We start from the raw sequence: 22,943 nt of genomic DNA, 5'->3' as shown, positions 1-22,943 counted from the left end.
AGAGGCCAGAATCTCCTGGACCTGAACCCAGCTGTGTTTCCTTAAAGAGCAACGAGTCGAAGGGTATTATTGTAAACTTTAACAAAAGACTGTTATGTGACAAAGAGTAAGTACATTATTTTTATGAGATTGTTCATCGTGTCTTTAATTTAATATTTCCAGTTTTTCCTTCCTATCTCATGAAGCTGTTACATTTATTGTTTTGCTTTTAGGATCAATAAGAGGCCAGAATCTCCTGGATCTGAACCCAGCTGTGTTTCCTTAAAGAGCAACCATTCGAAGGGTTTTGATATAAACTTTAAGGGATGTTCTTCTGCTGCTGAGAGGTAATGTGTGTCTAGATGTTTTTCCTGACTCTGTATTTATGAATAAATCCTCATGTTTAATATCAGCTCAGCTCTTTTTCACACACATTTCTATGTTGGTATGTGAAGCGGTGTGTGTTGGAGTGTTTCCACAAACACAGCAGTCAGAGTGGAAAGAGTGGATGTTGTAGGAGGTGTTTGTGTAGTGAAGAGGCTGAGTGTCTGTAGGACTCCAGCTGCTCCAGCAGGTGTCTCCTTTGTGCTTTGCTTCAAACACAGTGTAGGGAGGAGCTTCCACTCAGGTGTTTCAGGTGTTGCTGGATGGAGGAGGACAAATAGTTTTTCCCTTCAGTGACACTTCAGCAGCTCAATGTTCTGGGGAGATGTTTGTCTTTATGAAGGTTTATGGATTATTGTTCTTACTTTGGTTAAACTGAGCAATACATTTTCCATCTAACATTTAAAGTAAATTTCCAGGTGAAAAAAAAAGATCTGCAGTTGCAGCCTCTGTGATGTTTCACAGTCTGAAAGTAACAAATTCAACCAGAGTTCAAACAAAGGCTTAATATACGTGTGTATTTGATATAATGCCAACAAGTACAAATAGGTGTTCTTACAGGTCTTAATCACAGAGGTCTGATAAGTCTGGTGACTTTCACAGTCAGCAATTTTTCTGCCTTTTATTTTATATTGGCCTTTTTAAAGCCCTTCAAATGCTCCCACATTCATACAGAGCTTTTAATAGCAAACTCATTTACAGTCCTTCTCCTCTCACACACGATCACATGACTGATTTGTCTGCAGCAGCTGTGTTACTGCTAGTATTTTATTATGTGTGTAATCTCCTGATATTGTTCCTATGGTTTAGTTTGACTTCCTTCTGCAAACTCAGCTGCTCTGTTGCTGATACACGTCTCCATGAATATGATTGATCAGATGCTGCCAACACCATGTGTTTCATGTGAACGCTCAGCTGAAACCCTGGGTTGACTTATCGAGTTAATAACAAGCTTCACGTGACTGTGAATGCTAAAGTGAATCCAGATAAAGGAAAGAGACCCTGCTAATGTTGGACTCACTTCTTAGTGTAGATCCCAGGAGGAAGTTCAACATAGCCAGCCATTCTTTGTGCTAGCTCGACCAAACCTGAGACCACAGAGCAGGATAATGATTATCATCTGTCTCTGTCAAGGACATTTAAAATCCACAAATAACAAAAATAATTATATTTGATCATTAAAATCTCTTTTCAATTAAAAAAGCATGAGCACACTGGTGGATTACAGAAACATGAAAACTCGTTAACAGCAAAGTTAATTTAGGCGTAAACAAAGTGTCAAACATACTTAAGTAGAAGGAATGATGTTTGTGTTAAAATACCCTCTTAAAGCTCAAATACTGATTCAACTTTCTCCAAAAGATACTCCTGACACATATGGGATCACTACAGGTTTTCTCTTAGGCAGCAGTTGTCCTTCTCTCCTGGATCGGCTGGAGCTTTCTTTACAAGCCTTTCCAATTTTGACAAAAGTCCAGCTGGGATAAGGACATTTACGCTACGTCCAGATGAACAGAATCAACTTTTGGAGATTTACGTTCCTGGAGGATTGAGAATGCATCAAGACGTTCCTCCTAAAGTGTTATTCAGTGTTGTGACAGTCAGCTGCTTCAGCTGCTGCTGGGATGGGCTGTGGCAAAGAGAACAGAGAAAATCAAAATCAGAGTTTTTCTCTGAATTAAAAGCAAGGAAACAACAATATATTATACATGGTGAAACTGATGGTTTATGGTGTTTGTGTCTGTTTTTCTGTATTTATGCAGATAATGTGTAAACTCAGATGAATTATACCATCAAATGTTAAAGGTAATATTTAAGGATGGGTGTCTGTGAGCTGAGAAGGACGTGAAGCAAGCAGTTTATCCCAGAGCTGAAGCTGCTCTGTGTGCAGAGATGAGCTCAGATTCCTGCTGTGATTGATCAACAGTCACAGAAATGTAGATTTGTAGTTATTACTGCAGTATGGTCACAGCAGATACTGATAAACATGTATTATGAGGATGGATGATCAAGTTTCTCACTCTCTCCTTTAAATCTCAGTTTTTTTCTTCTTCACAGTTTATCTGTTAATTTATTAATGAATAACACTGAAAGAGTTTCTGTTATATTTCCCCTTGAACATCACCTTATTAGGGCGGCATTAGGAAATAGCCCCCCTCCAAAGAATGAATAAATGAATGATGGTAATAATAAAATGATTAAAAAGCAGAGCTCAGAGTGGTAGAATGGTCAAACATGGATCCACGGGTGGTTCAACTGCATTTGGTGACGTGACTGAAGCAAATCTTTCAAATAATCCCACCATCAACGGGATGTTGTCTCCTTTACTACGGTTACTTTACTTGGTCACCGTGTGAATTTCTTTGAAATGAACCAAATTCTTTTATTTGTTGGTTGTTGCATATTTAACCTCTACAGTCAGGAAAGGAGGAGATGAGGCCTCAACAATGTTGGGTTGTAGCTGTGGTTCAGGTTAGAGTGAGTGTCCATGGAATAAATGTAAGTCAGTGAACTGGAAACATGACTGTGTTAAAACTTTTTTTTCCCTTTTTATAATGAGTGTAATCAAAGGTGTACAGAAGTATCTCCACTTTGACTTTTCTGTGTCACCATCAGAGCTTCTGCACAGTGTGGAGAAAGATCCAGAAGCAGAGCTGAACTGCAGACAGCCAGTCAGAGCAGCTGTGTACAAAGTAAGACTGAACATCTGTCTGCTGATGGACTCATTTCTGAAAACTGGACTTCTTGTGTTGTTCAGACATTGAAGAGTTTTCTTACTCTTTAGTCTCATTGTTTTTCTTTCTTTCAGCAGATGTTGGTCTGCAGGAGGTTTTAGATGAACATAAGATCAGTCTGAGGAGGAGATGTGAACGTGTGACTGAAGGAAGTGTTGAAACAGGAAGTAGAACCCTCCTCAACAGGATCTACACTGAGCTCTACATCACAGAGGGACAGAGTGAAGAGGTTCATACCCAACATGAGGTGAGGCAGCTGGAGACAGCTTCCAAGATGGACGCCCTCCATGGCGCTCCGATCAGGTGCCAGGACATCTTTAAAGCCTTACCTGACCAACAGAGACCCATCAGAGTGGTTCTGACCAACGGCGTGGCTGGTGTTGGAAAACCCTTCTCAGTGCAGAAGTTCACTCTGGACTGGGCAGAGGGCTTGGAGAACCAACATGTCAGTGTGGTGGTTCTGCTTTCATTCAGGGAGCTGAACCTGATCAGAGATGAGCAGTACAGTCTTCTGGAGCTGCTCCATGTTTTCCATCCAACATTACAGAAGGTCACAGCAGAGAAGCTGGCTGTCTCTCAGCTTTTGTTCATCTTTGACGGCCTGGATGAAAGCAGACTTTCATTGGATCTCACCAACAGGAAGCTGCTGTCTGATGTCACACAGAAGTCATCAGTCAGCCAGCTGCTGACAAACCTCATCCAGGGGAATCTGCTTCCCTCAGCTCTCGTCTGGATAACTTCCCGACCTGCAGCAGCCAATCAGATCCCTCCTACATGTGTCGACAGGCTAACAGAAGTACGAGGCTTCACTGACGCCCAGAAGGAGGAGTACTTCAGGAGGAGATTCCGTGATGAAGAGCTGTCCAGCAGAATCATCTCCCACATGAAGACATCCAGGAGCCTCCACATCATGTGTAGCATCCCAGTCTTCTGCTGGATCACTGCTACAGTTCTGGAGCACATGTTGACTACAGAGCAGAGAGGAGAGCTGCCCAAGACCCTGACTGACATGTACTCACACTTCCTGCTGGTTCAGACAAAGAGGAAGAAGAACAAGTACCGTGAGGGACATGAGACGAGTCCACAGGAGCTGACGAAAGCTGACAGGAAAGTTCTTTTGAAGCTGGGGAAGCTGGCGTTTGAACATCTGGAGAAAGGAAACATCATGTTCTACCAAGAAGACCTGGAGCAGTGTGGTCTGGATGTGACAGAGGCCTCGGTGTACTCAGGAGTTTGTACAGAGATCTTCAAAAGAGAGTGTGTGATCTTCCAGAAACCAGTCTACTGCTTTGTTCATCTGAGCATTCAGGAGTTTCTGGCTGCTGTCTACATGTTCCACTGTCACACCAAAAGGAAGACCAAGGTGGTAGAATGTTTTCTAGGGAATTTCCGAGAAGAATACAAAAACAGATCTATTTTTAAGAACATGTTCAAGTCTTATAGCTTCACATCACTGGATGTCTTTTTAACTAAAGTCATGTAGAAATCCCTCCAGAGTGAAAATGGCCACCTGGACCTGTTTGTTCGCTTCCTTCATGGCCTCTGTCTGGAGTCCAACCAGAGACTCTTAGTAGGTCTGCTGCGTCAGACAGGGAACGGTCCAGGAACCATCCAGAGAGTCATCAACAACCTGAAGGAGATGAACAGTGATGAAATCTCTCCTGACAGAAGCATCAACATCTTCCACTGTCTGATGGAGATGAACGACCTCTCATTATTTCACGAGATCCAAATGTTCCTGAAGTCAGAGAACAGATCAGAGAAGGAACTCTCTGAGATCCAGTGCTCAGCTCTGGCCTTCATGCTGCAGATGTCAAAGGAGGTTCTTAATGAGTTGGACCTGCAGAAGTTCAAAACATCAGAGCGGGGACAACAGAGACTGATTCCAGCTGTGAGGAACTGCAGAAAGGCTGGGTGAGTCCAGATGTGGTCATTAACATCATTGATCAGTGTAGGTTAGTAGTTTAATTTTGAAAATAAAATCACATTGTAACCACAAAGTGTTTGTGTCCGTACGCTGCAACCTTCCACACCATTCCTTTATTGTACAGACTCAGCAGCAGCTCCATGGATCCCAAATCCAAGAGTGGAGAACAGATTTGAAGTGTGTCACATCCATGCAGTCACAGCTGTTTCCACCATGTTTCCACTGATATTAATCCTGTTCAATGACACGTTTCATATCAGTAAATATGTTCTTTAGGACGTCCACTGACATGTTTAAGTGTCCTGCTGGAAATCACTCAAATCATCCATGAAATCCATGAAAAATCCTTTTAGTGTTTCTAACTTCACCCTCTGTCCTCTCTCTCTCTCCATCCTCCTCACTGCTTCTTTCACTGATAATCGAACAAACATCGTATTCAGCTACAAAATAACACAATAATATCATCTGATGATCATTATTATGAGAGCAGGATCCATATTTGATATCAGAGTAACACACTGCTTGGTTATGTGCAGTCATCATCAGTGACAGTGGTCAAACAGAAGCTCTCTGATTGGTTGCTGACCTTGGTCACCTGTCCACTCTCACCTGTTTGTGTTTGCTCTCTCTTTGCTGTCTCCATCCTCTCTCTCCTTTCTCTCCCTCTCTGTCTTTGTACCGTCACTCAGGTTCAATGGAAACAGTGACATTTACAAACCAATCAAAGACAAACTGATCCATGTCAGGTTATAACAATATTTAAAATTTTTTCTGCCAACTAGTGACACACCAGCAGATAATGGCTCAGAAAGCTAAAATTAGACAATCATTTCGGTGTTTAGTTCCCCTGAAATCAGATCTGATATCAGCAGCTCTGAGTTCATTCATCATTATTGTCCAGTGATGAGATTTCTGCTCCGTTTGGTAACAGTCAGCAGGTTTTTCCTGCATGTGGACGTGAACAGTCGTACCTGACAGCAGGTAGCAAACAGAGATCATCTTTCCAGCTGGAACTCTTCACGGAGCTGAACTCATTCAAAATGTTCTGGAGTCAGATTCAAAACAGGAAACAGTCCAAATGTGTGTCTTCACTCTGACTCTGGATCAGATCTCAGTGACAGACTGTGGATATTATGGAAGCCTAAATGTGACTCCATCTTCCTCCTTCATCTGCAGATTAAAGCCAAACAAAGATTCTCATTAAAAGTCTGCAGGTCTGAGAGAGACTCAATTGTTGTCTCATGTCAAACAATCCAAAATGCTGCAGCAAGAGTACTGACAGGGACTAGAAAGAGAGAGCATATTTCTCCTGTTTTGGCTTCCCTTCATTGGCTTCCTGTTAAATCCAGAATTGAATTCAAAATCCTGCTCCTCACATACAAGGTCTTAAATAATCAGGCCCCATCTTATCTTAATGACCTTGTAGTACCATATCACCTTATTAGAGCACTTCGCTCCCGCTCTGCAGGCCTACTTGTTGTTCCTAGAGTATTTAAAAGTAGAATGGGAGGGAGAGCCTTCAGTTTTCAGGCCCCTCTTCTGTGGAACCAGCTTCCAGTTTGGATTCGGGAGACAGACACTATCTCTACTTTTAAGATTAGGCTTAAAACTTTCCTTTTTGCTAAAGCATATAGTTAGGGCTGGACCAGGTGACCCTGAATCCTCCCTTAGTTATGCTGCAATAGATGTAGGCTGCCGGGGGATTCCCATGATGCATTGAGTTTTTCCTTTCCAGTCACCTTTCTCGCTCACTATGTATTAACAGACCTCTCTGTATTGAATCATATCTGTTATTAACCTCTGTCTCTCTTCCACAGCATGTCTTTTATCCTGTCTTCCTTCTCTCACTCCAACCGGTCGCAGTAGATGGCCGCCCCTCCCTGAGCCTGGTTCTGCCGGAGGTTTCTTCCTGTTAAAAGGGAGTTTTTCCTTCCCACTGTCGCCAAAGTGTTTGCTCATAGGGGGTCATATGATTGTTGGGTTTTTCTCTGTATCTATGAAGCGCCTTGAGGCGACTTTTGTTGTGATTTGGCGCTATATAAATAAAATTGAATTGAATTGAATTGAATTGAACACAGTAAGAGGAGCTGAAGCACAGATGTGAAGAGCAGATTCATCAGATTATGACCTCACTCTGTTTTGTCTTCATATACATTCAGTCTGTGTTTATAATGCAGATTTTCTGCTTTTATAATAACACATTTTATATTTTCTATCATCACAGACTGACTCGGTGTCGACTCTCAGAGTCTCACTGTGAAGTTGTGGCCTCAGCTCTGAAGTCCAACCCCTCCCATCTGACAGCGCTGGACATGAGTGAAAATGATGGCCTCCAGGATTCAGCAGTGAAGCTTCTGTGTGCTGGACTGGAGAGTCCAAACTGTCGACTGGAGATTCTGAGGTGAGTTCACTGACTGCGGCTGTTGTAGTTTTTCTATATTTCAGGTCTTTGATTGATGTTTGAAACTTTCTTTAGTTCCTAAATGTTCAGGATGTGTCTGAAGACAAATGTGAAGAAGTTTGAGTGCTTTCAGAAATGTTGTCTTTCCAAACGACTGAACAACAGTTTTTCCTTTTGGCTCCAAACAGAAGTGACAGACTTGAGCAGGGTTCATTTAAAGGCTGAAAGAAGTGGAGTAGTGACGGGGAAATGTTTGACAGGACAGTGTTTCAGCTCCACAGGTTCATATTGTGCTCCATCAGTCAGTGAAGATGAAGTCAGTGCTGATGAGGCTGTAGAGTGTGTGAGGGATGTGAATGAGGATGATGAAGATCTGATGATAGCAGATAAAAACAGGCTGCAGAGACTTTGAGCCATACAGGGCACACAGTGTGTGTACAGAACAGCTGAAATCATTATGGAGCCCTCACTGGAATATGGAAGCATCACAGTACAGCTTCACTAAAGTCTCTGATATGAGATGAGAAATGAAGCGGTCAGAGCTTTTTCATGAGTGGAAATCCACTGTGACTGTGAGCTGCTGCTACAGCCTCCAGATTAGCCAGCAGCTCATCCTGCTCAACATTTTCTCACCAACTTTAATGGAAGTGTGATGTTTTCAGCTGGAGTGATGGTCAGGGTGGCATCCCTCTCCTCTTCTTCTTCTCCTCTTCCTCTTTCATTTGTAAAGCCACTTCTGCTGCTTTCATTCATTTGAAAATCTTCTTCTTTGGCTCTCGGAGGAGGTGGACGCACTTTTTCTCCTCTCCCTTATCTTCCTTGCTTATGTCCTTGTCTATTCTCGTGGGTTTTTTTGTATTTTCCCTGGAACACTCTCTCACAGTCTATTCTCTAAAAGAGGAATTATGGATTTGATCAACTGGTCCCTAAATGCAATTGACACCCCTTTCTCAATGAGAAGTTTGGGCTTTGGTGAGCCTGAGTGCTGAAGATATCTACCTATTCGGAACTATGGTAACAGGGTTCTGGCTGATCGGAGCTGGCTTGGCCCTGACTTATCGAAGAATTAAGGAAGCGGAACCGGCTGTTCAAACCCCCACAAGGCTGCCCGCTGGGATTGGAAGGATGGGAGAGGCATGATTTTCTCAAAATGGGCTCATTGAGTCAGCACGGATAAGATCTTGGAGAGGCTACGGCTGCTGTGAATACTCAGAATAAGATCTCTGACTGCAGACTGGATACATCTCAGAAGGGCTAGCCCGGAATAACATCTCTGGGCGGAAATCGGATGACATCTCGGGGAGGCACACTGCCGTGAGTTCTCAGAAATTTGCTCCTTGAGCACAAGAAATGACAACATCACAGAACGCAAGTATGGCGAAGCTCGCGACTCTCCAACGGGAGATTGAGAGACCAGTGTTGGACTGTAGAACTGCTTTGAAATTCATATGAGCTGTTCGCACTTAAGTAAAAAATAACATCACTTATGCGGATACCCCTTTGGCGCCAGCTGCAAGGCCGGAGCTGAACAAAACACCCTGATAACGACTGTGTTGAGACTGTTCTTCCCATTTTATGCAAGGCCACCTGGGTTGGCTGGAAGACTGTTTACTTAGCCTGGCAGGGCGAAGGACACTGTCTCAGCTGAACTCTGGACACACACACACACACATATACTGATACTGATAAGCACCCACTGACGCATCACCCTCCCTACCCCGGATCCAACGCCACCTCCAACGCTTACCTCCCTTCTGATGTGGACATCGGGTCAGTTGGAGGCGCAGTCGAAAGATTGCAGCGGTCCCAGATCAGATGTACACACTGGAACGCTTTCCCATGTTGCTGTCTGTGTTTATTGTGCGATGGTGTGTTGATATCTGTGCATTCCTGTATTATCCTTCTGTGTTACACATTTCGATGTTTTTTTTTCCTCGCTACCTAGCCTGACCTGTCTCCCCAATGTGATGTTTGTGTATTGTATGTATGGTCGGCAAGGTCTGTCATCTCGGTTGTGGGCAAAAGACCTGCAACTGACAAATAAACCCACAACTGACAAATAAAGGCCATCTCATCTCATCTCATCTCATCTCATCTCATCTTGTAGCTGAGTTTGGGAGAGACTAACAGCCTCGGCAGCAGAGGGGAGAAAGGCTGTAACACCACAACTTTACTCTGTTCTACCTGTCACATCATTTTATCAGGAAACAAATATGCTCACGTTTTTACTATGTTTGTCTTGAAGATGTAAGAAGATCACATGGTGCTTTTTATTATTGTGTTGGTTTGTTTCCTGTCTCTTGGATGGGGCCCAGCTGTGCGTGGCCCCTGGGCCTGTGGTCAGAGTGTGTGCTGGATAATCCGACCCAGGATGAGGCCAATCTGACATGGGATGAAATGTCTGTCACATAATTGAGCTTAGTGTAGTTTCATTTCTGCACAATTTAAAATCAACCAAAACTTTGTTCTGTCTTTTCTATGTTATACTGTAGACTTTCTTTGATACTGTGTCCAAAAGGAGCAGCTTTTACTTTGAAGGGGAGCCGTCTCTGTTTCCTGTTAAGGTTGGATGATGGAAGCAAATTAGTGTGTGATGTTCTTTCAGTGTTGCACTTTGTAGATGGTCCCTGAGCACTGGTCTCACAGTCAGCTGCACATAGAGACCAGTGTTGTTAGTCCAGGTCAGAAGATGACTTGTTGGAATGAAAATGAGCTTGTAGTTTGTCTGCTTTAATAATGTGACTGGAAAAAGGTGTTGGCCTTCAAATATGTCCATTTCTTTCACACTTCACCTTTAAAAGTGAAGCCTTGTGGTTTCTGGAAGGAAAAACACGACTTTTTCAGGTCTTTGTCCTGTTTTTATGATAAATGTACAACTTTAATGTGAAACATTCAGAGTTTTTTCTCTTGTTGTGTTTGTTTGAAGCTGCTTCCTGTTGGCTTCAGCTGTTTGGAGTTTCCATTTTCTAAACTTCTACATTCTGAACCTTCTTCAGCTCTGAACAGATGATGAAACACTGAATGATTTCAAGCTCACACTTTGTCTAATAAACTTACATCTTTCATTCTTTAAACAGATTGAGGAGCTGTGGTTTGTCAGAGATCAGCTGTGATTATCTGGCAGCAGTACTGAAGTCCAACCCCTCCCATCTGAGACAGCTGGACCTGCACTTCAACAACAATCTGCAGCATTCGGGAGTGAAGCATCTGTGTGGTTTCCTGGAGAGTCCAGGATGTGGACTTGAAACTCTGAGGTCAGTCAGCATGTTTTAGTTGTGCTGAGATGAATATGATGTGAAAGTTGTGCTGACACTAAACTGCAGACATCAGGCTGATATTATACTGATCCACACTGAGGATCTTCATGGTAAAGTCTGTTTTCTTCTTCTCTGGTTTAGTCCATTGACTGTAGCAGAACAATGTTCACATTTCAAACAGTGATACTCAACGTATGGCCCGTGGTCCACACGCGGCCTGCCCACCTTTCCTGATTCAGAGAGAGGGGACCCTGATTAACTGTGTAGCGTTCTTCCTCACAGTTCTAAGTATCAGACACAACAATGAATAATCCACAGCTGACTGTCTTTAGCAGGTCAAAGTTCACGGCACACAGCAGACAGTGGGAAATATTATAATTCTGATCATTTATCAGGACATATCCATATTTATAAAAACAAAGCTCACACTGTGAGACTTGATCAGAGGTGTGATCATCCCAGCAGAGGCCTTTGTGTCAAAGTCACTGAGGATCAAACAGAAACATATGATGCAGATTTTCCTGTTCTGACTTTTTATAGCAGATAACCTTCAAAATATTCTGCAGTCGATCAAAAACTGAAGCAAACCATGAATCAACATGTGAACATGACCTGATGCTGCTGAAGTGAAGCAAAGTTACAGAGGTTTGATTACAGACACAGCTGAGAGTTTGTAATCTGTCATCATTTTAAAAGGTTTAAATTTCTTCAGTATTGAACAGCAGAAATGAGGCTTTGTTTTCGGAGGCCGACAGCAGTGAACACAACAGCAGACTGGTGCGTAATAAGCAGTGAATAATGCAGAAAACAGATTTTTGAAGGTCAACTGTTCTTGAAGTACACTGAGAGAGAGAGAGCTGTGCAGGAAGTAAACGTCAAAGTCAGAGAGAATTCATGACGATGTTCATCAAACGTAAAGCGTAGTTTGGATCTTGTCTTGCTGCTGGTTCAGTCAGTTTTGGTTGGAGACAGATGAAACCTGCAGCTTCAGGATCTGTGAGCTGTCCACTTTCAGCCCCGACGGCGCATCCGTGTACGTGCCGTCGAGTGAACGATCCACGCTCTGTGTTTCCATCTTTGTGTGTTTAGCTGCTCTCATTTACTGTTTTATCTGTTTGGTTGTTGTTGAAATACTTTTGGGAGCTTTAACCTGAGATTCTGGCAAAATACATTTATATTAAAAATCAATTCAGGATTGAATGAATCACCATTGCTTTATTCAAATTTAAACCATTTAAATAGGAAAATCCATTTTTTTTATAGCCGCCTCTAATGCTGGGTAATGTCAGCTGGTCCATGTGCAGCTGGCTGTGAGGCTCAGGGAGCGTCTACAAAGTGCAACACTGAAAGAACATCATTCATAAATATTGAGTAATAACTGGACTCTCATACAGCGAGACTCAAATGCCTTTAAACATCAGCTTATCCTGTTGAGTCCAACACTGAGTTTGTAAAAACATGTTTGTTTGTTTGGTTTCTGAGGAAAATCATTCAATAACTTGCTGCTAATACACAACATTTCATCATATTTCCTCATAACCCTCTTTTGTCTGACCATTTGAATCCCATTTAAATTTGCAATAAAGGATCCACAGAGTTTGGTGACAATAATGACAATAGATGTTTGTGTGAAAGTGCTGGAAGCAAATTAGTGTGTGATGTTCTTTCAGTGTTGCACTTTGTAGACGCTCCCCGAGGACTGGTCTCACAGCCAGCTGCACATAGAGACCAGTGTTGTTAGTCCAGGTCAGAAGATGACTTGTTGGAATGAAAATGAGCTTGTAGTTTGTCTGCTTTAATAATATGACTGGAAAAAGGTGTTGGACTTCAAATATGTCCATTTCTTTCACACTTCACCTTTAAAAGTGAAGCCTTGTTGTTCCTGGAAGGAAAAACACGACTGTTTCAAGTCTTTGTCCTGTTTTTATGATAAATGTACAACTTTAATGTGAAACATTCAGAGTTTTTTCTCTTGTTGTGTTTGTTTGAAGCTGCTTCCTTTTGGCTTCAGCTGTTTGGAGTTTCCATTTTCTAAACTTCTACATTCTGAACCTTCTTCAGCTCTGAACAGATGATGAAACACTGAATGATTTCAAGCTCACACTTTGTCTAATAAACTTACATCTTTCATTATTTATACAGATTGAGGGGCTGTGGTTTGTCAAAGATCAGCTGTGATTATCTGGCAGCAGCACTGAAGTCCAACCCCTCCCATCTGAGAGAGCTGGACCTGACCTACAACAAGCTGCAGGATTCAGGAGTGAAGCATCTGTGTGGTTTCCTGGAGAGTCCAGGATGTGGACTTGAAACTCTGAGGTCAGTCAGCATGTTTTAGTTGTGCTGAGATGAATATGATGTGAAAGTTGTGCTGACACGAAACTGCAGACATCAGGCTGATATTATACTGATCCACACTGAGGATCTTCATGTTAAAGTCTGTTTTCTTCTTCTCTGGTTTAGTCCATTGACTGCAGCAGAACAATGTTCACATTTCAAACCTTCAAAGAAGAAGAAAAATCCTCCACTGGATAATTCACTGTGAAATTCTCAAACTCTTCTTTCCACCTTAAAGTCTGTCTGACAATGAAAAAAGCAAAATGTGCGTTTGCTTTACAGACAGCAGTCCAACACAAACATACACACATCATCCAAAACACAGTCCAACATCCAAATCTCCTCCACTGCCAGCATGAATGATGGCAAAGAGAAGGAGGAACATTCAGGGTTAGAATGAGTTTCATAAAGCAGACTGTGAAAATCAAAGCTGCATTAGAAAGCTTACATGAATGAATGAGTGGACAGAAGTGGACAGAGATCATCTGAAGCACTTTAAAGGCTTTAAATCAGCACATTTCTCTTTATTCTTTATCAACTCTGTTAGTCCACACCTACAGCCAATTTAGAAGCACCAATGAACCTAAGCCTCTGGTGGGGGGGAGGCTTAGCCACCGTGTTCAACGCTCGATTTCATTGCCATCAAACAATACAGCACGACTCTTTTTCTAGTTTTGAATTCCAGCTTTTTGAGTTACACCTGAACTCTGCTGCGCCTTTGCTTTGTGCCCTCATATACCGTCCTCCCAATTTTAACAAGGATTTTATCAAAGAGTTTTCAGGTTTTATGGCTGGAATTGTAGACGCGCCGAAAGGAGATGGAAAAAGGACAGATTGTATGTTTCTCTACAGATTTTAAGGACTTTCTGTCTTTCTGCTCACCAAGAAGCTGTAAAAACTGCAGACACAGTTTGTCTCAAACTTAGTGTCAGTAAACACTCACAGGCCTCAGGTACTTTTTAATGTCCTCAATCGCTTTCTTAGTTCACGTGATAATGTCGGAGTCATTTCTTCACCAAGTATTTATGATGATTTTTTAGCATTTTTTAATGACAAGGTTCTATCTATTAGGGCTCTTGTCTTGCCGACTGCTGCCTCAGATCCGAGTCTTTCTCCTGTGTGCTCAGCTGTCTTAGAGCGGTTTGATCCCGTCTCCCTTAATGACTTGACCACGGTAGTTTGTAACCTAAGATCATCACACTGCCCCTCTGATTGTCTCCCCCCAACTACTCTTTCAAGGTTTGTCAGGTTGGAGATTGGCCTATAATTAGCTAAGACAGCTGGGTCTAGGGATGCTTTTTAAGTAAAGGTTTAACTACAGCCAGCTAGGGATGGGTACCGTTTAGATTTGAAAACCTGCTAAATCAGAATCAGTTGCTGATGATGGCTTTTTTCTTTTACATTAATCACGTATAATCTTAACTCAAAATGAACATAGACTTGATTGCTCAGATCAGCCAATTCAAAATGCTAATTCAATCAACTCTGAGTTTATGGCTAGACTCAGCTTAAAAGCACTTTTAATACTGTTGGGCCTTTCATCCTGAGATTAATTAATACGTTCCTTGCTACAGGCTGCGTCCCATCATGCTTTGAACAAGCTATAGTTCAGCCTCTAAAACAAAACCTGGACCCAACTGTTCTGTCCAACTACAGGCCTATCTCAAAGCTTCCTTTTCTATCTAAAGTCTTGGAGAAAGTGGTCTACCTACACAGCAGATTCAAAAGTGTTAAATGTTTTGGTGTTAGTAGTCTTCTTGCAAAAGTAGAGTTAATTTTACTCTAAGTAGAGTCACATTCTTTCAATGTAACTCTGAGGTGTAAAATGATAGTAGTTAAAATCGAGTGTTAAAAATGAGTGTCTCTATGTCAAATCTGGAGGTGTTAAAATGGAAACATTAACTCTTGACCGCTTAACTCTGAACTCCTACAGGGGCTATGACACCAATAGAGTAAATTCACAGACTCCGCCCCCAGCACCAATCGGCTCCAACTGAAGCTGAAGTGAAGCCGTTTCAGAACATTTTGCTCTACATATTTGAGTTGTTTGCCATGCTTGGTAAGTCATTTTTTCAAAGATGGTTTCAATTATTATTATTAGCTTTTACTTCTGTGGCTCTTTGGAGTTGAGACAAAGCTGTGTGTAAGGCATTAGCCATGTTGCTCGGTGATAGCATAATATTCTGTTTTAGCTAGTTGAAAGGTATTGTTTGCGGGCAAATACCACAGCCTTGAAAAAAAGCTTGCAGGTGAATTTTCAGTCAAACCTTTGGTCAAATACACCTAAAACAATGTCTAGAATGTGAAATGTTGGTATAATGGTGCTACTTGAAGCCTGAAAATGATCTCCCATAAAAAAATTAAAAAAACAGAGCAAACAGCAGTAGCAGACGTCCTGACTGGGTTCTACGTTAGCATTTAGAGCCCACCAGAGTTTTGTGCACACGGTTTAGGTAAAAATGAAAAAGGTTGAGGTTTTACATTTAGTTCAGTATTACCTGTTGCCTGTGTCCTTGTCTTTTGGGAAAATACCTTACACAAGTAATGGCTCAAAAAGGATTCCTTTTTTTTTTTTTTTTACTGTGCTGAAATTGATTTGTGCCATTAATTAGTGTCAACTAATTTTTATTCAATCTCCACATAGGATATGCTTGTGAAGATGGAATATGGGGGAGAGCAGAAGTGCGTTGAAGTTCCACAAAGTGATGAATGAAGGACATGCATATTGTATTGAAGAAATAAGTGATGAGAATGCTGTTATTTGCATTTACCAGCTCACCTATGTCAGACCTTTTGATAAACAAAATTCTAATGAAAGTGAGAACATGTACACTGTTACATCTTTCAGAAAATGTTTTGAAATTGTGGTGCACAGTTCAGAATAAATGTTTTTCAAAAACCATTGCGTCTTTTTAGTAAATGTTTATTTCCAAAAGAAATTTCTAGAAGTTCAGAACAGTAAAATTCCCGCTTTTTAGAATTAATTAGAAGATAACTCTTATGTAGTTGAACTAAAATACTCTTTGAGAGTTAATATATAAACTCTTAACACCAAGTGTTAAATTATCAACTCCAGACAGATTTGGTGTTTAACACTAAATCAGAGTTAACGTACCAACTCTCCAAAAAGAGTTAAATTAACACTCTCTGGTGTGGACCCATATAGACACTTTAATAGTGTTGAAATCAAATCTGACAGTGTTAATTTGGACATGCTGAATTTGCTGTGTACAGTTGCAGGCCCACCTTGATTTTAATATGATCTCTGAAAAATTTAAATCTGGTTTTAAATCACTACATAGCACTGAGACGGAACTTTTAAGGATTTTTAACGATATTCTTTTAACTCTGGACTCTGGCAGCCCTGCTGCCGTTTTATTGTTGGACTTGTCAGCAGCTTTTGACACGGTCGACCATCACATCCTGTTATCACGGCTAGAATTTCATGCTGGCCTAAAAGGATCTGCCCTACAGTGGTTTCGTTCCGATTTGTCATAAAGGTTTTTTCATGTCAATATGGGCCCCCACAACTCCAAAATAGCCCCTCTTAAATACGGTGTAGCTCAAGGCTCTATTTTGGGTCCTGCCCTGTTCGCACTCTATTTGTTGCCATTGGGCTCCATCTTCTCGCGGTACAGCATTTCATTTCACTGTTTTGCTGATGATTTGCAGATTTATCTACCTTTGAAAGCAGGGTCAGACCATCCGCAGCTCTTATTACGCTGCCTTGATGATGTCAAACAGTGGTTGTCATTAAATTTTTTAAAGCTAAATAAAATAAAACTGAGGTTGTCATTTTAGGCAACTTTAATCATATCAACAGCACTCTGGGCGCCCTTTCCTCGTATTGTAAAACACATTAATTAATGTTGAGGAATTTAAGTATTTGGGAGTGCTACTAGACTCTAAATTATCCTTTAAAAAACACATTAAAAAAGTAGTGAAAACTGTAAATGTTAATATACAGAACTTTAGACATATCTGCACATCATTAACAGACACAGCAGCGATTACATTCCTGCATTCTATGATACTGGCTCATATTGAATATTGTATTACAAGTTGGTCCTATACGAGCTCTGCTGCTATTGGGCCAATCGAAGTATGCTACAAAAGAGCATTGAAAATATTAGATAAAAAACCTTTTTCATATCACCATTGTCAAATTTTAGAAAAATACAAGTTTTTAAATTTTACTAATTTCAAATTATTTAAATCTTCCTGTCTAATATACAAAGTTATACATGGTCTGGCGCCTCCACCAATGAGTGATTTTATTAAACAAAAGTCTAGCAGTGTTGCCGGGTCTCGACTGACTCGAGCCACTGTTAGAGGTGATTGTGAACTGGAATTCAGGCAGACCACCTTTTCACAGAATGCTCTGTCATATCAGGGAGTGAGCTTCTGGAATAGTCTTCCACTGTCAGTGAGGGAAAGTACAAGTCTACCCATCTTTAAGAGTCACTTAAAAGGGCGGCTGAGGGACACACAAACATGTAATCATGTTTAATAATCATGTTTTATATTGGACGGGAAAAAGAGTTAGTGTATTACAAAAAGGGAAACAACTGTTAGTGCAATGGGTGAACGCAATATCACGACGGTCAGGGCATGTACAATACTGGGGTTTGTGCAATATAATTGATGTGTTTCCGTTATTGTTATCTATACCGTCCTCTGTGTCCACTCTCCTTGTCATTGTTTGTTCTAGTATAATGTGATCACTGTTTTTGTCCTTGTCACATGACCTGTAAATAGTGTCTCTGTATGTTTTTACTAACTTGTGTTTAACACCAACCTGCCAGAGGGTCTGCAGATGGAAATTAGCCCAAGGCTGTAATCTGGCATATTTACATTTGTTAAAATGTTCATTAATATGTATTGCCCCTCTTTCTAAAAATAAATAAATAAACAAATGTAAAAAACCTCAGTGTCTACATAAACAGGTGAGTGCAGTAGTTCAGTCCTGTTTTTTTCAGTTAAGACAGCTAGCCAAGGTAAAGCCATACCTCCCGGCTAACGTCTTTGAGCGTGTTATTCACCTTTTTCTTACTTGCAGATTAGACTACTGCAATTCATTGTATTATGGTCTAGATCAGGCCACCATCCATCGTCTTCAGATGGTTCAAAATGCAGCTGCTCGCCTGCTAACTGGTACCAAACGGAGAGAGCATATAACCCCAGTTTTAGCTTCTTTACACTGGCTTCCTGTCTTCTACAGGATCCAATTTACACTTTTACTTTTTGTTTTTAAGTCACTTAATGCCCTAGCCCCTCCTTACCTGTCTGAGCTCCTCTCTGCCTATGCTCCAGGAAAAACCATGAGGTCTAGCTCAAAACGAATGCTGTCCATCCCACGGACTAATCTCAAATCCCGTGGTGATAGATCCTTCTCTGTGGCAGGTCCCAGACTTTGGAATAGTTTCCCCTTAAATATTAGATCAGCACAAACACTTGAGCAATTTAAATCATTACTAAAGACACATTTCTATGCCCTGGCTTTTAACACACTATGACCCAAGCATTTTGGTCTTATTTGAAATAGTTTTAGTTATTGTTTTAATTATTTTATTGTCCTATTATTGTTTTTTATTGTTATTATTGTATTACATTGTTGCTTTTTAATACCATTTTTATATTGTTAAGCACTTTGTGCAGCATCAGCTGTTTGAAATGTGCTATATATATATATATATATATATATATATATATATATATATATTGACCTTGACATTGACCTTAAGCAGCATTTCATTGGACTGTGGGAGAACATCCAACCTCCACAGAAAGGCCAACAAGCTTCAACCTACGACCTTCTTACTTTAACGCACTAGTGCTAACCACTTTTCCCCATTTCAGCCCAAATCCTGCATCTTCCTGTTTCTGACTCCAGGCCAGCTCCACTAACACTTTCTCATCAGACACTGCCACCTAGTGGAGGAGGTCTTAGTTCCATTTGAAGCTTCAGATTACAGTTAGTTCCTTTGCAAAGAGGTGGAGGTGGTGGGGCCACAGCACCATCATCACTGAGTGCTAGGGATGGGTATCGTTTAGGTTTTATCCGATACCGGTGCCAACCCCGTACTTTTGAAACGGTGCCGGTGCTTAAACGGTGCTTAAAGAATGGCGAGCACAAACTTTGTCCAAAAACCTCTCATGTTTAGCTGTTTTCCACTTTTTCTTTGGTCATTTTAGCTTTTTTGACCAGGGTGAAGGGAGTATCTGCCATCAAACAAGAAGACAGCTGCATGTAACTACGATGGTGTTTGCTAGTTCACCTTACATGCATTAACCTCCTAAGTAGGGCTGGGCTATATCATACCGTTCACGGTAATACCGGTATAATTTTGGGCAACTATAGGAAAATGAAATATCGCGATAGAATATGGGTAAAACGCGCATGCACAGTGCCTTTGTTTTCATACGCACATCGCGGAAAAAGCATGGCGGCGACGCAGAATGAGAAGAGCAAAAGCGGATCGTTGAACGAAACGGATTAACCAGAACTGGTTTGTAAAAATGCTGGAATTTCAGTGGTGTAGAACTGGTTTAGCTTTCATCCGTCAGATACACAACAAAGCACTATTTTTGGTAGAGCATGCTAGCGGGCTGTCGTTATTACCGTGTTGTTTGGAAAATATGGCACACTTAAAATCAATCCTTTGATTTTTCTGAAAATTGACAGTGCCCCTTATAATCCCGTGTGCCTTATGTATGAATTCTGGTTGTGTTTACTCACCTCGAAATGATTTTATGTACATGGCACTCGAAAATCTGTCAGATGTTTCAGCACGACTTTGCTAAGCTACGAAGCCGCACCGCTTGATGGATTGTTGGAGCATTACTGCTATCGTAGGCAGGTGCCTCGCGGAGTGATATGTACTGTGCTTCAACATAACATTACCGTATTGTGTGTGTATAACCTCTTTTTAAGTTTTGTGGATATTATACATGGTTATGCTGAGGATATGTCGGCCAGTTTCTACTGGAAATGCCTTTTGGTTAAACTGTCAGCAAGGAATTTGCATTTGCACTGTTACATTTTTATATAACTTTAATGCAAAAAACAGCTGCTTGTTTAAGTGAAAATACATTGATGGGGTTTTTTTTGCACTAATAAAGTTGTGGAGTTGTAAAGCATTTTGTCTAGTGTCAATTATATTGTCAGTTATATTGTTATCGCAAATTTTCAAATGTATATCGTGATAAATATTTTTGGTCATATCGCCCTGCTCTACTCCTAAGACCCGAACTCTTCCACGGCATGCATTTTTAATTTCACTTTGATATTTGGGCATATTAGGGCCCGATGTAAAAACAAAGAATTACTTAGATTTTTTTTTTTTTTACCTTATTTTTGTTTTTAAGAAAAATAAGAGCCACATATGAGGATATTCGTTTAAAATTTTGATAGAACAGTAGCAGTATAACATCCTTGTAAGTGGATATCAGGCCCATGTAGAGCAAAATTGAGTATTTTGGTCTCAATAACCCAAAATGTGATGTCCACATATGTGGACGGCAGATCCTAGGAGGTTAATGTAATAACATGGTTAACCTACTCAACGTAAATTACACACAAACAATATTAAGCTACTCACGCAGAGAAGAACGGCTGCTGCTGCCATCATCATCCGTCATCATTTCTGCTACACTGGCAGGGCTAGGGGCCAGGACTCTCCTCTTCGGGTTCTTGGGGGATGTTGCTAACTCCGGGTCTGATAACAGGCACCACACCCGCAGTAGATGTGCTCGGTGTGAGATCTCGCAGCAAGCTATCAAATACGGTGCATTTCTAATTTCTAATTTAAAAAGCTATGCGTCGCTGGGCGTTTCATCAGATTAGAGGTGTTACTGTCACGATCCTGGGTCTTTTGACCCAGCGTTTTGAGTTTTAGTTTATGTTTAAGCCCTTCAGGTTTTCTAAGTTCATTTTTTTTATCATGCCTAGGTTGTTATAGTTCTTTGTTATTAGATTCCCCTTGTGTCTTCCACCCATGTTAAGTCTCCCTTGCCCTTCATGTGTATCATGTCTGTGTCTTACGTTGTCTAGTTCAGGTTGTCATGTCTGCGTCTTATGTTTCCTGTTTTATTTTGAAGAGGTCTGGTGTTCCTGCGTTCATCGTGTTTAGTTTTACTCTTCCACTGTGACGTCGTTATGTTCATGTGTGTCAGCTGTCCCCCATGTGTTCCCACTTCTCTCATTAGCCTCCTGTGTCTATTTAGTCTGTGCATTCTCATTCAGTTTTTTACAGATCGTCTGTGTTGTTCCCATTAGTCCTGCATTCAGGTTTTCATATATATATATATATATATATATATATATGCTCATCATCATTGCCATGTTTAGAGTTTTGTTTGTTTTTCTGTTTGCCAGGGTTTTTCATACTTCGTGCTTCCTTTCTAGTTTACCCAGTTTAGGTTATTGCTTAGTTTGCATTGTTTTTGCCCTTTTATTTTGTACTGTTCTGTCTGCCTTAATAAACAGCTCATCATCAGTTAAGTTTGAGTTTTAGAATGTCTGCACCTGGGTCTACTCTTCACACTCCACACAGTTTGCCAAGGCAAACTGTGTGGAGTTACCTCCTTTGCACAGTATCAACTGAAAGCACTTGTTGCAGGCTGCTGAGTTTGCATCTTTTGCTGTGAAGTACAGCCAGACTTTGACCGCTGCGCCTTGGGCATTTTTAATCTGTAGCTCTGCTCTAAAAGAACGTACGTACCTGGGCCTGCCTACTATTCTTGGAAAAGTAAAATGATTGGCTAGAATCCAAAGTGTGTGACATCTCAGGGAAAAAAAGCACCGAAATGTGCGCTGCTTTTTGGTCTGGTTACTATTAAATTTTGTTCTTTGAATTCTTTTGGCGGCAAAGAAAGACTGGACCCAGGGTGGTCAAAGCTCAAAAAATGATCTTTATTTTACATTCCAGGAACGGAGACCTGAACACACGAACACACGCGCTCAAGTCTGAAAGCAGCAGCAGCCAGCATGGTTATTTATATATTTCCGCAGCACGTCACACACTCTAAGTTTTGATCAAAACACTCTGCTTAGTTTCATTTTCTGTCTGCACCTCGTGTGCTCTGCAAAAACATGCAGTTTCCTGTCAGTACTTTTGCCTCAGACTCTACTCAGAGCTGGCCCTCTCTTATCAAAATACATAAAACAATATAAACAGAAAATAAGCACTAAGAATATATATTTAAATCCCAACATTACTGCCGTTTATGTCAGAATTGGTGCCATAATGGCACCGGATACCGGTACCCATCCCTACTGAGTGCCATAGGACACTTAACCTTTGTTTCCATATGCTGGGAACTTCCTGTTTTTTCCAAGGAGGACTGGAAAATGTGTGAAAACCTCCCAGTCAGTTCCTCACAGCACACTTCAATCATTTCCCTCCCACAGCATCAGGACCAGGGCTTTTTCTCTCTTTGGTCCCACTAAGAGATTTCCACACAAACACCTCATCAGTGGGACTCTCAGAGCTACCAGCCCTTTGCTACAATCACAAAGCTCTTCATTGAAATCAATGATATCAAAGCTGGAATCAAATGAGTCTTCTGCTGATTCAGCATCACATTCATCTTTGCTCCTTGTTCTGCATCCCCACCATGGACTTCATTCCTTTCCAAGCCAGCCTTGAGTGTCCTTTATTCAGCTCATCCTCTGCTTTACTTTTACACCTGATTTTAGCTGCTTTATCTCTCTTTCAACAAGTTTCTGTGCCTCAATCTTTTTCTTCTCTCCCTCATAACAAGACAGCTTCTTCTGCCTGAGAACATGTTGGAGTGATTTCCTAATCCAGGGCTGCTTATTGGGGAAAATACTTCCTGTTTTCAAAGTAATCCCCATTTTTCCCAGAAAGCAATGTAAGTAGAAATCGATGATCTAAGTGAGAACATGAGCCTGTAAAAAATCC

At 41.1% G+C, this 22,943-nt stretch overlaps 1 pseudogene across 1 annotated transcript in view; it reads left to right on the top strand.

Annotated features, from left to right (window-relative positions):
- The first annotated feature begins 2,598 nt into the window (after positions 1 to 2,598).
- LOC148105889 (protein NLRC3-like) overlaps positions 2,599 to 22,943 on the top strand; it is a 50,187-nt pseudogene continuing 29,842 nt past the window's right edge. The window contains exons 1-6 of the transcript XR_015718538.1: positions 2,599 to 2,633; positions 2,980 to 3,056; positions 3,173 to 5,012; positions 7,250 to 7,426; positions 10,504 to 10,680; positions 12,826 to 12,999. The product of XR_015718538.1 is annotated as a protein NLRC3-like (transcript). The remainder of the gene's footprint in view (positions 2,634 to 2,979; positions 3,057 to 3,172; positions 5,013 to 7,249; positions 7,427 to 10,503; positions 10,681 to 12,825; positions 13,000 to 22,943) is intronic.

Source organism: Neolamprologus brichardi, chromosome 3, assembly GCF_056152115.1.
Source record: "Neolamprologus brichardi isolate AB-2024 chromosome 3, ASM5615211v1, whole genome shotgun sequence".
Taxonomy (NCBI): domain Eukaryota; kingdom Metazoa; phylum Chordata; class Actinopteri; order Cichliformes; family Cichlidae; genus Neolamprologus; species Neolamprologus brichardi.
The sequence above is the reverse complement of the archived record's forward strand: the minus strand, read 5'-3'. Positions and strand labels throughout refer to the sequence as shown.